Source organism: Anabrus simplex, chromosome 6, assembly GCF_040414725.1.
Source record: "Anabrus simplex isolate iqAnaSimp1 chromosome 6, ASM4041472v1, whole genome shotgun sequence".
Classification (NCBI taxonomy): domain Eukaryota; kingdom Metazoa; phylum Arthropoda; class Insecta; order Orthoptera; family Tettigoniidae; genus Anabrus; species Anabrus simplex.
The window spans coordinates 83,003,976-83,020,485 of NC_090270.1; the positions used below are offsets into that span (position 1 = coordinate 83,003,976).

The window sequence follows — 16,510 nt, forward strand, 5'->3', positions numbered from 1 at the left end:
CAATATACATGTTACGAGTCCTCCTATTCAATACATTATTTAATTCATCTACGAAGATGATGTTTTTACACAATCTACAGTTAAGTGACGTAGATTATGTACCTCTAAGATTTAATCTACTGAAGATGATCCAAAATAGGGGTCAAAACATGTATGGTTGACAACGTAAAAACGGCATCTTCATAGATGAAATAAATAATGTATTGAATAGGACGACTCAATTAAATATTTAACATATATTGTACAATATTAAATGTCATATGTAACAAAATTTCGTAGGCTACTTCATACAAGAGAAAAACTGATGATGATGCTTGTTGTTTAAAGGGGCCTAACATCTAAGGTCATTGGCCCCTAATGGTACGAGATGGATGACATGATATGATAATTAAAATTTTAAAATGTATCCACTGACTAGAATTTAAAACAAATGAGGGTGAATAATGATGGGAAAACTAAAATAATCAGTGGATCTAATTCGCAACGCCTTATTTTCGGTAAAATGAAAGATGACAGGTTAGGGTAGAATAAGACATTGCCTTAAAATTCAATAATATATCATGCAAATGACTATGAATAAAACACATTAAAATAGACAAACACAAACTAAAACAGAGTCAAATTAATAACACGTAGTGAACAACAATACAAAGAATAATACGAAACACTACATTTATATATGACCAGCTGATGTACCCGTGCTTTGCTACGGGATTCCCAGAAAGACTGTCTTTGTGGTTTTCCTAACTACAGTTAACTTAGGCCATTACAAAAACGTCAGTAGGAATGTAGGGATTAAAAGCAATGTTATCATATAGGCTAAAATACTCGCTCAAATGAAAAACCGCACATTTTCTCACTTTTAACGAACAGTACAACGATAAGTAAAATTCTTTCAAGAATAATATTACTGTGTCCATCTATTCAACACGGAACAAAATGAGATCAGTACTACGATGCCGATCTAACAGTCCAAAGTTCCAGTGCTGAAATGACCAGACCGCAGACAGCCGTGAACACTCCTCTGCCATTGTTCCGTTAAATATACACAGTGCTCATTCCAATCAGTACCTCAGAGTAGGGATTGAATAACTCGAATGCTATGATGAACCAGTTTGTAACGTACCAGTAGTTGATGATATAGATGTTGATTCCCATACGGAATCTGAAATATTTGTTCCGAATGAGTCCAATAACGGACCATTTATATTGGTATTATAAATTTACTCATTCGGAACAAATATTTCAGATTCCCTATGGGAATCAACATCTATATCATCTGATGGCCAGGCAGGCATCAATTTTTGATAATGGGACAAAGTGTCTCATAGTGCATTGGCACTGCCGGTGGCTACAATTAGCCTACGCAGTGGCCTCCACGGTATGCACTAGCCGGCGTCTTGGTAGGTGTGCTAGGTACCAACTGATGAGCCCAGCCTAGCACATGAGGGCGAAACGCTGGCAACCAGGAATGAGTTAGCTGGAAAATTTATAATGTCCAATAACGGACCATTTATATTGGTATTATAAATTTACTCATTCGGAACAAATATTTCAGATTCCCTACGGGAATCAACATCTATATCATCTGATGGCCAGGCAGGCATCAATTTTTGATAATGGGACAAAGTGTCTCATAGTGCATTGGCACTGCCGGTGGCTACAATTAGCCTACGCAGTGGCCTCCACGGTATGCACTAGCCGGCGTCTTGGTAGGTGTGCTAGGTACCAACTGATGAGCCCAGCCTAGCACATGAGGGCGAAACGCTGGCAACCAGGAATGAGTTAGCTGGAAAATTTATAATGTCCAATAACGGACCATTTATATTGGTACCAGTAGTATCAGAAAATTTATGAACCAGGGGAATGGCGTGTTTAAGAAGAAAGTTATCTAACTCCCCAACTAGTTCCCGCCAATAATTCGGAAGGCTGTTATACTCGGTACGACCAGGCGAGTTGGCCATGCAGTTAGGGACGCGCAGCTGTGAGTTTGCATCCAGGAGATAGTGGGTTCGAAAACCACTGTTGACAGCCCTGAAGAGGGTTTTCCGTGGTCTCCCATTTTCACACCAGGCAAATGCTGGGGCTGTACCGTAATTAACGCCAGGGCTGCTTCCTTTCCACTCCTAGCCCTTTCCTATCCCATCGTCGCCATAATACCTAATCTGTGTCGGTGCGACGTAAAGCAAATTTTTTTTTAAATGCTCCGTATACAGCAGTAATCCTACTTATCAGACATCACTGGCAACAGAAGACACAATAAACAATGGTCAATGTAATATTATTGTTGTTCAATGTTATGAGCTTTCTGTATTGTAGGCGTTCACATTTAGTTTTCTTTCGACTCTGTGATATTAGGGCATCTTACGAATTTATTTACAGCGTAGACTGTAGTTCCTTATTCCCCGACTTTCATTAAATTCTGTTTACCCATTTTCTCGTGACTTGGCGCTGATATGGACTTAGCAACAAAATTCCAAATCCATTAATATCTCTGTTATCATAGCCGGTATGGTAAAAATGTATAAGACATACATGATCGGAAATTTAATACTATATAACTTAAGTAATGTAGTATTTCTCGATAGGACCACTAATAACACAAATATTTGAGAAGTAAATTTTAGGCCTTCCCCTAAACTACCATTCCACTCATAGTGAATAAAATTATTTATGGCCTAGATTGTAGTTACAAGTCATTACTCTCATTTTTGATCCGTAGTGAAAATAGCGATCTCACTTAATTTACAAAAGGTATACATTATTCAACCTATTCAATACATACAGTACCACGTTATGTGGTTAATTAGACATAAAATATGTGAATATTATGGACATGTTTTGCCCTTCTTATTGGGCATCATCAGCATATTAACTACTAATCTTAAAACAAACATTTTTTAAAAGACGATAACATTTATGGTTTATAAGAATTGAGCTAAGATTTGTTATGATATTAAAATTTATGGAACCACATAAACGTGATTTTGATGTTGGCATCCGAACACCCGGCCAGCAGGTCCTGGATCCGCTGCACCAGAGGGTGCCGAGGGAAACAGGTATCAATAGACTGTAGCGAGCTCAAGGAGTCAGTACACAGCAGAAAGTATTGGCGCTCATCGGACAGTGCATACCGCAGAGCTTCACAGATAACATAGAGCTCTGCTGTGTACCCACTACAGGTTTCCGGAAGGGCAAAAAGAAATCATTATCGACAACAAACGCAAAGCCCACTTTTGTTTCTGCCCTCAAGCCATCCATGTACATGACGACTGTACCTGGATACCAGCCAACAACGGACAGGAAAAGCCTCCGATACATCGAAGGGTCCGTGTTTTCCTTTGGGGCAGTGTGCAATTCCAGGATTATTTTAGGCCGTCGTATTATACGCGGAGGTACCCTACTTGGTTGTCTGACAAGGCAGGGAACCGAAGGTACATCAATCTGTGACTGCTATCCAAGCGTATTCCAACCAGCTGCATTGCTCGAGGATAAGCAGCATACAGCCGACGGTTTCCACTGTGGAATATGCAAGGATAGCTTGGATGAAGTGGCATTTGTCGTAAATTTGCAGCATAAGACAGAAGCATCTGCTGGTGCCTCAGGTGTAAAGGCGGCACACCAGATTGAGTGAGCAGGCTAGCAATGGGACTTGTACTAAAAGTTCCCGTTGCCAACCTAACCCTGCTGTGGTGGATGCTATTCAGTTTTGCAAGGACGCTTTGACTTGCTGATCCATACACTGCACTGTCGTAGTCTAACCTGAATAAAATATGTGCCCTATAAAATCATAGGAGCAACATGCAATCAGCCCCCCAATTAGTACTACTAAGAAACTTCAAATTATGAGAGCGTTTTAAGTGCATTGCACTTTTAACCGCCGCACATGTGGCTCCCACAGTAATTTACTATCGAAAAGGAGCCCAAGAAATCAGTTAAGCGCCGACTATGAGAAGATCGACATTTACTAAATAAAGCTAGGCTGCATGTGAAGAGTGCACTTCCGGCAAAAGTGCATGACAGAGGTCTTTGCGGTTGAAAACCGAAAGCCATGTTCTAAAGTCCACCGTTCCATTCTTCTAAGAGCTTGCTGTAATTGTCACTTTGCGACTGCCATATTGTGCGAGCTATAATGCAGAGTAAAATCGTCCACATATAGTGACGGTATTACTGCTGAACCAGCAGCAGCGACAACACCGCTTATGGCAATTGCGAACAGTGACACTAAGAACCAATCCCTGTGGAACTCCATTTTCTTGAGCATGGTATTGCGAATATGTCCTCCCTACTCGGACACAGAATAGACGGAGGGACAAAAAATTCACAATAACTACCGGTAAGTTACCTCGGAATCTCCAGACTGAAACGATACCATATCACCACGTGGCGTCATAGGCCTTTTCTAAGTCAAAGAAAACAGCCACCAAATGCTGTTCGCAGAGAAATGCATCCTGGATAGAACCCTCCAGGTGTACCAAGTAGACAGTGGTCGAGCGAGCGGCTCGAAAACCACATTGGAACTCGGACAAAAGTCCTTGTTTCTCCAGACACCACACAAAGTTGGCGATTTACCATCCTCTCAAATAGCTTACACATACAGTTAGTAAGACCAACAGGTCTGCAACTTCCTGCGTACTTAAGATTTTTGTCAGGCCTGAGGTCAGGAATGACTATGCCCTCTCCCCACTGAGATGGAAACTCACCCTCTATCCAGATTTGGTTGAACACACGAAGGAGACATAACAGACTATCCTCACTAAGGTGTTTCAACATCTGGTTATGGACACTGTCTGGTCTAAGAGACGTGCCCTTACAAAGCACCAAGGCGCTGCGGAGTTTCCACTCCGTAAAGGACACGTTATAGACCTCTGAAGCTTGAGTGGCAAAAATGACGTTCTGCCTCCCGCTCCAGAGCGAGGAAATTACGATGGTAATTCCCGGAACCAGACACATCTGCAAAATGACTGGCTAGATGGTTAGCAATCGAGAGCGGTTCAGTGACGATACTGCCTGCAATGGAAATTCCCGGTACAGAAAATGATCCTTGGATACCTGAAATACGTCGAAATTCTTTCCACATTTGAGATGACGGAGTATGCGACGTCAGACGACTCATATCTCTCCCACAAAGCTTTCTTACTCTGTCGAATAAGAACTCGCGCCTTAGCACGGAGTTTCTTAAGAGAAAAATTATACCGTATACCAGTAGGCCTACTATGTAGATATTTCTAGATCCTCCTGTGTTGAAGTTCAATAATAATTAAATTACATGGCTTTTTTTTTTTTTTTTTTTTTTTTTAATAAACATGATCCTTCTCTGCAGGTCTGCAGAGCAGCCAAGGTCCATGTGTTCCTAACACAAGAATAACATATTATATCCGAGTATAAGCACAGGAGAAAATTCTCAGAGCGCTTAGTTACTATTACCACATCTAAGCAAATTCTTACCATCTACTCCACAATTAGAGGAAGAATCCCCACTGATAATGGTCACAAACGTCCACAAAAAGCACACACACAAATGGTGCACCAGATCTATAATGATCCACCACTGAATCATCTTATTACAATAAAAGTCTGCAAAGCCATACCTTCCTTTTCATAAATATTCAAATAGTGAACAGCTGTAGACAAGACAAAACTAAGACACACTGTCACAATGCCTGCCACAGAACGATAGGGCATTTTCCCGTACGTCATAGGGAAAAACCAATCTTCAGTAAACGAAAACTTCAATGAAGATATTACGCTAAAATAAACCTTAGCTACCTCAAATAACACTATGATGTCCTGATTACCGCTAATCGCAATTATCTTCGAAAATGTGCTCCTTTCATAATATGTATGTGTCAATCGCCCTAAAATGTAATAGGCCTACATGAAAACATGAAAAAATCCAGACATTTGGACGACGACACCTACTCATGCACACATCATTTCAAAGGAATGGTACTTGTAATAATCACGCAAATAAGGAGAAGAAAATACACTAGTCAATTAACTTAATTTACTGCTAAAGGATTTTATAGCAACCATAACCAAAGGGGCTGGTCCATCATTCCTTCACAGACACCTACGTGGAGAGGTCAACCACTGGAAAACTGTATATGATACTAAAACGACGTAATAAACAATTACACTCACCACTTCCCTGATTCGGAAATTTGTACACCGCTATAAAATAAAAAGAAACATCAGAAAATAATGACAACCCTACTTTTTTACTGACGAATCACAAAACAGTTATCAATATGGCGCTTATTTCCGGTTTCGTCGTATGATGAAGTCGGTCTCCTAGTTTCAAAGTAGGACATCAAGAATTGTGGAGAATATTTAATTTCAAGTAGTAAATATGCAAGTGTTCTTCACTAAAATCACAAGCTGAGAACATCATCTAAATTTTGGAAATGCTTCTACTTTGATAGTATCATTACCAGAGTTATATCTTTGTAATACTTCTTTGCAATTAACAGAGGGAGGGGTAATATCTTTGGATAGGCTTTGATGATCCGTGATTTTAGTTTTGTTGTGCTACAACAGCTGTCGGAAGTTAATTTTACCGGTGTTTTGTGGCTCTGCACGTGCGTTAAGTTGTGTGTGCGATCCCGAGGGTTAGCCGTAGTAGCGACAGCTGAGAGGACCATCTTCAGTATAACTTTTCTGATACATTTGGTACGTTAACAGGCAAGTGAATGTCATCGTGTTATCTGTCATTCCTTGGTCAGTTCTTGTTTCCTTCCACTCGTTCTAAGGTTTGCAAAACCTGTTGAGTCTCATTTTCCCGCGTTCCTTGGCCCTCCTTCTTTAGCTTATTTATATATAGTGGATATGAACACCTCTTGATTGCTTGATTAATATAGAAAATATGATTGTAATATCTAAAAGCAACACCAATCGCCAACGTCATAACATACTGAAGTAGGAGAATGTTTAGAAGCTGAGAGTTGTATAATCTGGACCGAACCCTAATAGACCAATGAATGAATCATTTTTTGCTTATTGCATTCAATCTTTGTCACCAAGAGTGGAGTGGTTTCAGTGACAACAGTCGGTCATTTAGGAATGCTGTCGCACCTAACCGAATTTAACCTAATCCTGTGATTGTCAGTGATTTTGACCAATAGGCGTCTAGTGCTCAATTTTATATTTCTTAATTACAGTATATTGGTTATTATTATATTGTTACTGGTGGTTAGTGTCGCATTAACATATCAAAGCTCTTCGGCAACGCAAGGATGGGAAAGGGCTGGGATTGGGAAGTTAGAAGCCGTGGCCTCATTTAAGGTCAAGACCCAGCATTTGCAAGGTGTGAAAATGGGAAACCATGGCAAACCATATTCAGGTATGCTGACAGGTGGGCAGGAACCCACCATCTCCCAAAAGCAGCTGATAGCTACATGACTCAAACCACACAGCCAATTGCTCGATTAAATAAAGGTAAAATATATACAGGTTATAAGTGCAGAATTCGCTGACTTGCGTTCTGTGGTGGTGGTGGTGGTGGTGGTGATTATTGTTTTAAGAGGAAGTACAACTAGGCAACCATCCTCTATATAACACTAATCAGAGGGAAAATATGGAAGGGATCCGACACTTCGAAAAATGAAGTTATCGGCCAAAGGAAGACAAGGGCCACGAAGGGCGTGAAAATAAAAGACTCCCTAGCCCTCGCAAACCTAATAGCGTCGAGGTCGGAAAAGAATAAGAGTTGACCAAGGGAGGTCGGACAGGATAGATGAAAGTGAGGAGCCTAGCACAAGTAAGTGGAAGAAATGCCATGACTCAGCTGAGGGTCCCATGGTCGCCAACCCACGCTCCAAATTTCAGAGCCCCTGAGGTCCCTTTTAGTCGTCTCTTACGACAGGCAGGAGATACCGTGGGTGTTATTCTACTGCCCCCACCCACAGGGGAATTGTGTTCTGTGGCTATGGGCCATGCAACTGCATTATTTCACGGGTGATGACATCGGGAGGTTGATTTTTACACTAATGATAGATAATTTAAAGGGTGATGTAACAGCTAAGTGAAAAAACTGACGATCTGGTATATGGCTGTTTGACATGCGTTACAAATCCAGTCAGTTTTGGGAGCTGAGTCCTGGTGTTGCTTCCACTTGTCAGGCTTTCCTATCTGACCTCCCTTGGTCAACTCTTGTTCTTTTCCCACGCCGATGGTGTTACACCATTCAAGGCCTAGGGACTTTCGTTTTTATGCCCTTCATTGCCCTTGCCTTTCTTTAGCCGATACCTTCGTTTTTCTAAGTGTTGGATCCTTTCCATTTTTTTCTCTCTCTGATTAATGTTTAGAGGATGGTTGCCTAGGTGTACTACTTCTTTAAACAATAATCACCACCACCATCCAGTGTATTGCCATCTTTGCTTATCTCCCACAGTGAGCAATGAACAGATATTCCTGATGAAAGTAGCATAGTAATTACCTCGATATATTCCCGCCCCCACCAACCATCATACGCCATTGGTAGCACAGATACAGAACTGTCATATGGTCTTAAAAGTGTACTTGATATATCTCCAACTGTTGATCTGAAATCATCAGCAGGACCTGGGAGAATTTATCTTAAAATGGAAACATAGTTCTTACCTAATCCTGTAGGAATGCGAACAGGGTGGATGCTGCCGACCCTCATTTGTAGCGTCTTATCTCAGGTGTGGTAGGGCAAGGGATGTGCTGTAGGCCTACCTGCTCTGGAAGAATGATTATGGTGGGGAATTTCTGTTTGATTTATAATTGTGAATTAATTCGAAGAATAGTTTTGGAACACTGCACAAAGCAATTTGAAGGTAAAGAGTTTGGCAATAGCTCACCTTGATCTGTTACGAACTTCAGTTCCTGTTATCTGCAGTACGTACGCAGGTTTCTATGACGAATAAATGAACAGCATTAAGTGTAAGAGAGAAGCAAGAAGTGTGTGCTTATAAACAGTATCCTCCTGCTAGTCAGCAGAACATTCCAAACAATTTTTCATTGTTGTGGGAGAAAACATAAGCAGATGAAGGAGACACTCCAAGTGAAAACCTTAAGTGGACGGATGAAACATCTCTGTCAGGCATAAATCTGGAAAGTATAAGAAGCTAGAAGAAGCTTTATTAATTTGGATATCCCTAGTCAAAGAGTAAAACGAAACTGAAACCGACGAGGTCACTAAGGAAGCTTATTGATGACAAATTAGGCATTACAGACATGGCCTTCAGCAGAGATTGACCTGGCAGATGGACAAGAGGGCTGCGAAAAGCTTTCAGCAATCATTTAAAATTACGATGAAAACGCTGTGTACAATATGAATGAAACTGTTTTATTATATCGTATGCAACGTGATAAAACAATATCAAATGCTACTGTAAGGGGTTGCATGAAGTCTAGGCCTAAAGATAGAATAACCATTGTATTTTGTACCAATGCCAACAGACATGATCAAAGAAATATGACGTTGATCAGTAGGTCTTCTAAACCTCAGCAAACTCCTGTGGGTGGGGACGGTAGAAACTGGGAGTGAAATTTCTAGATCCTAATGGGTGGGTAGGAGATAGGGATTTGCACTCAGATGGCCTTCACTTAAACCACAGTGGTACATATAAGTTAGGAAATTTGTTTAGAGTGGTTATATTGAGGTACATTCAGGGAAACAGAGTGGCCTAGGGAGCGGTGTTAAAGGAACAGGGAACTGGAAATCAAGTAGGGATGACATAAAACTGTTAGTGCTCAACTGTAGAAGTATTGTAAAGAAAGGAATAGAATTAAATAATTTAATACATATATACTTACCAGATATTGTAATGGGAGTTGAATCATGGCTGAAAAATGATACAATGGATGCAGAAATTTTCTCACGGAAGTGGAGGGTGTACCGTAGAGATACAATAGGAATGGTAGGAGGGGGAGTATTCATTCTCGTGAAAAAAGAATTTGTAAGCTACGAAAAAGTTAAAGATGACAAGCACGAAATTCTGGGGGTAAGGCTCATTTCTAAAGATAATAGGCAACTTGATGTCTTTGGAGTGTACAGACCAGGAAAGGGTAGCGCAGATGCTGATTCAGAATTATTTTATAAGATAATCAGCTATGTGGGAAACGATAAGGAAAGGAACGTGATTGTAGCGGGTGATCTCAATTTACCAAATGTCAGTTGGGAAGGTAATGCGAATGACAGGAAGCATGACCAACAAATGGCAAATAAGTTAATATGGGAAGGGAACCTGATTTAGAAAGTGATGGAACCAACTAGAGGGAAGACTATTCTGGATGTGGTGCTGGTAAAACCAGATGAGCTCTATAGAGAAACCGAAATAATAGATGGTATTAGTGATCACGAAGCAGTTTTTGTCGTAGTTAAAAATAAATGTGAAAGAAAGGAAGAGATTAAAATTAGGACTGTTAGGCAGTACCATATGGCTGATAAAACAGGCATGAGGGAGTTTTTAATAAGTAACTATGATCGGTGGAAAACGGTAAATAAAAATGTAAACAGACTCTGGGATGGGTTTAAAGCAAATGTTGAGGAATGTGAAAATAGGTTTGTACCTTTAAAGGTGTTAAGGAATGGTAAAGACCCACTATATTATAACAGGGAAGTAAAGAGACTAAGAAGGAGGTGCAGGTTGGAAAGAAATAGAGTTAGAAATGGTTGTGGAAGTAAGGAGAAATAGAAGGAACTTATTAGGAAATTGAATCTAGCAAAGAAGTCAGCTAAGGATAACATGATGGCAAGCATAATTGGTGGCCATCCTAATTTTAGTGAAAAATGGAAGAGTATGTATAGGTACTTTAAGGCAGAAACAGGTTCCAAGAAGGACATTCCAGGAATCATTAATGAACAAGGGGAGTGTGTATGCGAGGATCTTCAAAAGGCAGAAGTATTCAGTCAGCAGTATCTAAAGATTGTTGGTTACAAGGATAATGTCCAGATACAGGAGGTTACTAATACTAAAGAAGTATTAAAATTTACCTATGACAGCAATGACATTTACAGTAAGATACAAAAGTTGAAGACTAGAAAAGCAGCTGGAATTGATAAGGTTTCGGGGGATATACTAAAGACAGTGGGTTAGGATATAGTACCATATCTGAAGTACTTGTTTGATTATTGTTTGCATGAAGGAACTTTACCAAATGAATGGAGAGTTGCTTTAGTAGTCCCTGTATATAAAGGAAAGGGTGATAGCCATAAAGATGAAAATTACAGGCCAGTCAGTTTGACATGCATTGTATGTAAGCTTTGGGAAAGCATTCTTTCTGATTATATAAGACATGTTTGCAAAATTATTAACTGGTTTGATAGAAGGCAGTTTGGGTTTAGGAAAGGTTATTCCACTGAAGCCCAACTTGTAGCATTCCAGCAAGATATAGCAGATATCCTGGATTCAGGAGGTCAGTTGGACTCTATCGCGATTGACCTGTCTAAGGCATTTGATAGGGTAGATCATGGGAGACTACTGGGGCAAAAATGAGTGCAATTGGACTTGACAAAAGAGTGACTGAATGGGTGACTCTGTTTCTAGAAAACAGAACTCAGAGAACTAGAGTAGGTGAAGCTTTATCTGTCCCTGTAAAAATTAAGAAGGGAATTCCTCACAGCAGTATTATTGGACCTTTATGTTTTCTTATATATATCAATCATATGTGTAAAGAAGTGTAATCAGAGATAAGGCTTTTCGCAGATGATGTTATTCTGTACAGAGTAATAAATAAGTTACAAGATTGTGAGCAACTGCAAAATGACCTCGATAATGTTGTGAGATGGACGGTAGGCAATGGTATGATGATAAACGGGGATAAATGTCAGGCTGTGAGTTTCACAAATAGGAAAAGTCCTCTCAGTTTTTTTTTTTTTTTTTTCTAGTTGTTTTACGTCGCACTGACACAGATAGGTCTTACGGCGACGATGGGACAGGAAAGGGCTAGGAGTGGGAAGTGGCCGTGGCCTTAATTAAGGTACAGCCCCAGCATTTGCCTGGTGTGAAAATGGGAAACCACGGAAAACCATTTTCAGGGCTGCCGACAGTGGGGTTCGAACCTACTATCTCCCGAATACTGGATACTGGCCGCACTTAAGCGAATGCAGCTATCGAGCTCGGTCCTCTCAGTTTTAATTACTGCGTTGATGGGGTGAAAGTTCCCTTTGGGGATCATTGTAAATAATATAAGAAAAGATCTTCATTGGAGTAATCACATAAATATGATTGTAAATGTACAGATCTCTGCACATGGTTATGAGAGTATTTAGGGGTTGTAGTAAGGATGTAAAGGACAGAGCTTATTTTTCTCTGGTGAGACCCCAACTAGAGTATGGTTCCAGTGTATGGGACCCTTACCAGGATTACTTGATTCAGGAACTGGAAAAAATCCAAAGAAAAGCAGCTCGATTTGTTCTGGGCGATTTCCGACAAAAGAGTAGGGTTACAAAAATGTTGCATAGTTTGGGGTGGGAAGACTTGGGAGAAAGGAGACGAGCTGCTCGACTAAGTGGTATGTTACATGTAACTAATATTATTAGACCCGTATTGAACTATGCTATGATATACTAACAATTTGTTGGTCATTTTGATCCACCTTTTCAATACAAATTACAGTTTGTGTTGTTAAGTTGTAATGTTACAACACTAATTTACTGGGTCATGTTTCGCTTTTATTCACAAGCATCATCAGCCTATACAATTGCCTCAAGGTTTGACATATTTGGGTTGTTGTTACAAATTTCATTACATTGAATGTAAATCTAATTTCAGTGATAACAATATTTAAAACAAGAATAATATACACGTTCAGAGCCCCTTGGGCCCCTTTTAGTCACCTTTTACGACAGGCAGGGGATACTGTGCGTGTTTCAATTTCAATCACTACTGATCTGCATTTAGGGCAGTCGCCCAGGTGGCAGATTTTCTACTGTTGTTTTCCTAGTCTTTTCTTAAATGATTGCAAAGAAATTGGAAATTTATTGAACATTTCCCTTGGTAAGTTATTCCAATCCCTAACTCCCCTTCCTATAAACGAATATTTGCCCCAATTTGTCCTCTTGAATTTCAACTTTACCCTCGTATTGTGATCTTTCCCACCATCCAAACTTATTCGTCTACTGATGTCCTCCGACGCCATCTCTCCACTGACAGCTTGGAACATACCACTTATGATATACTAACAATTTGTTGGTTATTTTGATTGACCTTTTCAATACAAATTACAGTTTGTGTTGCTAAGTTGTAATGTTACAACACTAATTTACCGGGACATGTTTCGCTTTTATTCACAAGCATCATCAGCCTATACAAACCTAGAAGCCATTTTGCAACGACTCAAGACTTCAATTCTAGATTATCATCACGACTAACCACGCATAATGCAAAATTACAGTCTTTTTAAATAACATTATTTAGAGAGCACAATTCTTAACTAAAATTCTCAATACTGAAATGTTACTGTATTCTAGAAACCAACGCACTTCAGAAACTATGGCTCCTATATATTAACATCCAATATTTATATTTATATTTATGACTCAAATTTTAATGCCAAATTATAGTTGAATCAATTTTATTTTAACATTGCAAACAAATTTTAGCCAAATTTTCAAATTGTAAAAACTGTGTTTTGGACGTCAATGTGTTTTAGAATTAAGAGTTAATCCATTTTAACATTGGAAATCATATTGTCATAATGCCCCATCATCACCATAAGACCTGTCTGTATTGGTGCAACTTAAAGCCAATAGAAAAAATGTTATCCCATCATTTTAAGTTGATTATGGGAACAATAGAAAGTCACCAATGTTAAATTCGACAGATGGATCAAAAAATTCTACAGAAACATGGAATAAAGATTATAAAATTTGCATGTATTATGAATACAAAATACCTAAATAAATTAAATGTTCAGTTAATATTATTCCAGAAAATTCCTGTACAGTGCCTATATCGCTACGAAGCATAAGTCATTCAAATTAGTGTTATGATCTAATACCACCATTTTTATTATGCCAACTGCATTCTGAACAGACAGTGGCATTACAGTTAGGGATAATTGTACATTAATGTAAAGTGTAACAAATCAAGGGGCCACTAGATCGTTATTACTGTTGAAACTCAGCAGAGAAAATATAAGACGGGTAGTAGGACTGTTGACCGGCCACTGCCATCCGAAAAAATACCTACATAGAATTGGAGTAATAAGAGACAACATATGTAGGAAATGCAATGAAGCAGAGGAATCAGCTGAACACATACTTTTCGAATGTGAGGCACTGGGTAAAATCAGACTCTCCACTCTAAAACTACCTGGTGAAGAGAGTGAAAAAATCCAAGAAGACCCAAAAAGAATAACCTGCAGCTTTGTGAAGGGAGCAGGTATATCTAGGTGGGAATGAAGGAAAAACATGGTAGCAAAAGTGCTTAGAGGTCAACGCTAATTAGGAACTAATATTTAGAGCATATAATTTACAAAGTTTATTCCTCCTCAATACTGTACAATAATTGCAATGTCTATAAACACATTACAAAATATTATCAAGGGACTAGTTTCGACCCTATATGGGTCATCATCAGCCCAACTAAGATACACTTATGGATTTACCGAAGTCAGACTCAGACAGGTCTTATGGCGATGTTGGGATAGGAAAGGGTTAGGAGTGGAAAAAAAAGCGACCATGCCCTTAATTAAGGTACAGTCCCAGCATATGCCTGGTGTGAAAATAGGAAACCACGAAAAACCACCTTCAGGGCTGTGAACTGTGAAGTTGGAACCCACTTTCTCCCAAATGCAACCTGACAGCTACATGACCCAAACTGCGCAGCCACTATTGTAAAACTATTCACACTAATTTTAGTTTGCTCCCCCCCATCCTGAAACCCCTGCTATCCAGATAGGCCCCACAAGTATGACGTCATAGATGTGCCAGTGCATTCTGGCTTTGTTCCCCACACTCGCAGACGGCACGTTCATCCTATATACACACTTTTTCATCATATAGTGGCATCTGCCGTGACCTGTTTGGATCTGGTTGAGTTTTGACCACTCATGTCGAGGTATCGTCATCACAAAGACTCGCTCACGGGATGCTGTCAATTGTGTACACTATTTTATTTACAAACTAGAGGACCCGTACTGCTCCACAGCATTCGTTATAAATAGATCAGATAACTCATCCTTAGGGAGCGGATTTTTATGTGCTAAAAATGTGAAAAATATTTATTTTTTATGTGCTGAAAAACTTTAAAATATGTGATAAAAAATTGAAATTATTTTCCTTTAAATATCACATAACTACTCGCGTTCAAGAAGTAAATAAGTATAATGTTTTGTATTAGAATATGGTGCTACCAAACATGCTCCTTAAGGCAAAATGGTGTCTGTGTATGGAAACATGCTGTATGGTATATTAATTTTTGATATGCCGGACTGAGTGGCTCAGACGTTTAAGGCGCTGGCCTTCTAACCCCAACTTGGCAGGTTCGATCCTGGCTCAGTCCGGTGGTATTTGAAGGTGCTCAAATACGACAGCCTCGTGTCGGTAGATTTACTGGCACGTAAAAGAACTCCTGCGGGACTAAATTCCGGCACCTCGGCGTCTCCGAAGACCTTAAAAAGTAGTTAGTGGGACGTAAAATAAATAACATTATTATTATAAAAATTTTTGATATGCCAGAGTACATATTATGAATGGTTATTTTTTTAAAGGTAATCTTTTGTTCAAATATGGCAAAAGCAACCTATCATCTTTGAAAAAATAGTACCAGTTCGTACTCACCCATCACACACTGGAATATTAGTTGCTAGAAGTAGTCTCAGAATTGCAGTGAACAACAAAGGTCATCTCCAAATTGTCTATCACAAATGCATGCCGATTATCTCTAAAGAACGCCTTATACTGCGAAAACGATCGCTCCACATCACAGGAAGTCAGATGAGCATAGTTAAAGAGAGGAATGTCACCAACAATAACGCCATCAATTTCGCCAACATGAGCACCCTCTAATACATTAGAAATTTGGCACATTGTTTGAAATCCTCTGTTTTTCCTGAACAAATTTTGATACTTGACCTTTAACAGTCCCTGTACCTGCGAAGCCGGGAGTAAATCTAATTTATTTTCAACAGCGCGCACTTCCTTCACTGTTTCGGACAACAGGTTAGTGGATTTTTCAAGTATGTCTATAGTTTTACACAAGAAGCTTAGATTGGCAGATATAAACGCCAAATCATTTTTCAAAGAGCTGTCTTTTAGTATCTCTTAAGAATCTCAATTGACGACGCGTCGTTTTTATCTAGCACGTTCACAACGGATGCAAAATTTTCGAAATTGTCTGCGTAGTATACCACAGCGCTAAGCCAAGTACCCCACCGCGTAACAATAAGCAGAGGAGGAAGCGCAAGATCCGGGTTTTTCTCTTTAAAGAGATTGATTCTTGAGGGTGCTTTTACGAAGACTTTTTTTTGCCATTAGACACTAATTTATCCACTTGAGGATGCTGAGCCCGCACAGTTTCACATAACCTGTGTAGAG

At 39.5% G+C, this 16,510-nt stretch overlaps 2 protein-coding genes across 7 annotated transcripts in view; one reads left to right on the forward strand and one right to left on the reverse strand.

Moving 5' to 3' along the window:
* Positions 1 to 6,417, reverse strand: part of lqf (epsin homolog lqf) — a 255,684-nt gene extending 249,267 nt beyond the window's left edge. For all 4 annotated transcript variants that reach the window (XM_068228319.1, XM_067149807.2, XM_067149808.2 and 1 more), the window contains exon 1: positions 6,145 to 6,417. The gene's annotated coding sequence lies outside the window, so the exon portion shown is untranslated. The remainder of the gene's footprint in view (positions 1 to 6,144) is intronic.
* LOC136876126 (oxidized purine nucleoside triphosphate hydrolase) overlaps positions 1 to 16,510 on the forward strand; it is a 131,071-nt gene that overhangs the window by 23,302 nt on the left and 91,259 nt on the right. Inside the window, exon 1 of one of the 3 annotated variants that reach the window (XM_067149817.2) lies at positions 6,528 to 6,684. The exons of 1 other annotated variant lie outside the window; for it this stretch is intronic. The gene's annotated coding sequence lies outside the window, so the exon portion shown is untranslated. Of the gene's footprint in view, positions 1 to 6,527; positions 6,685 to 16,510 lie in introns of those variants that run through there. One more of the 3 variants, XM_067149816.2, reaches the window with a different exon arrangement.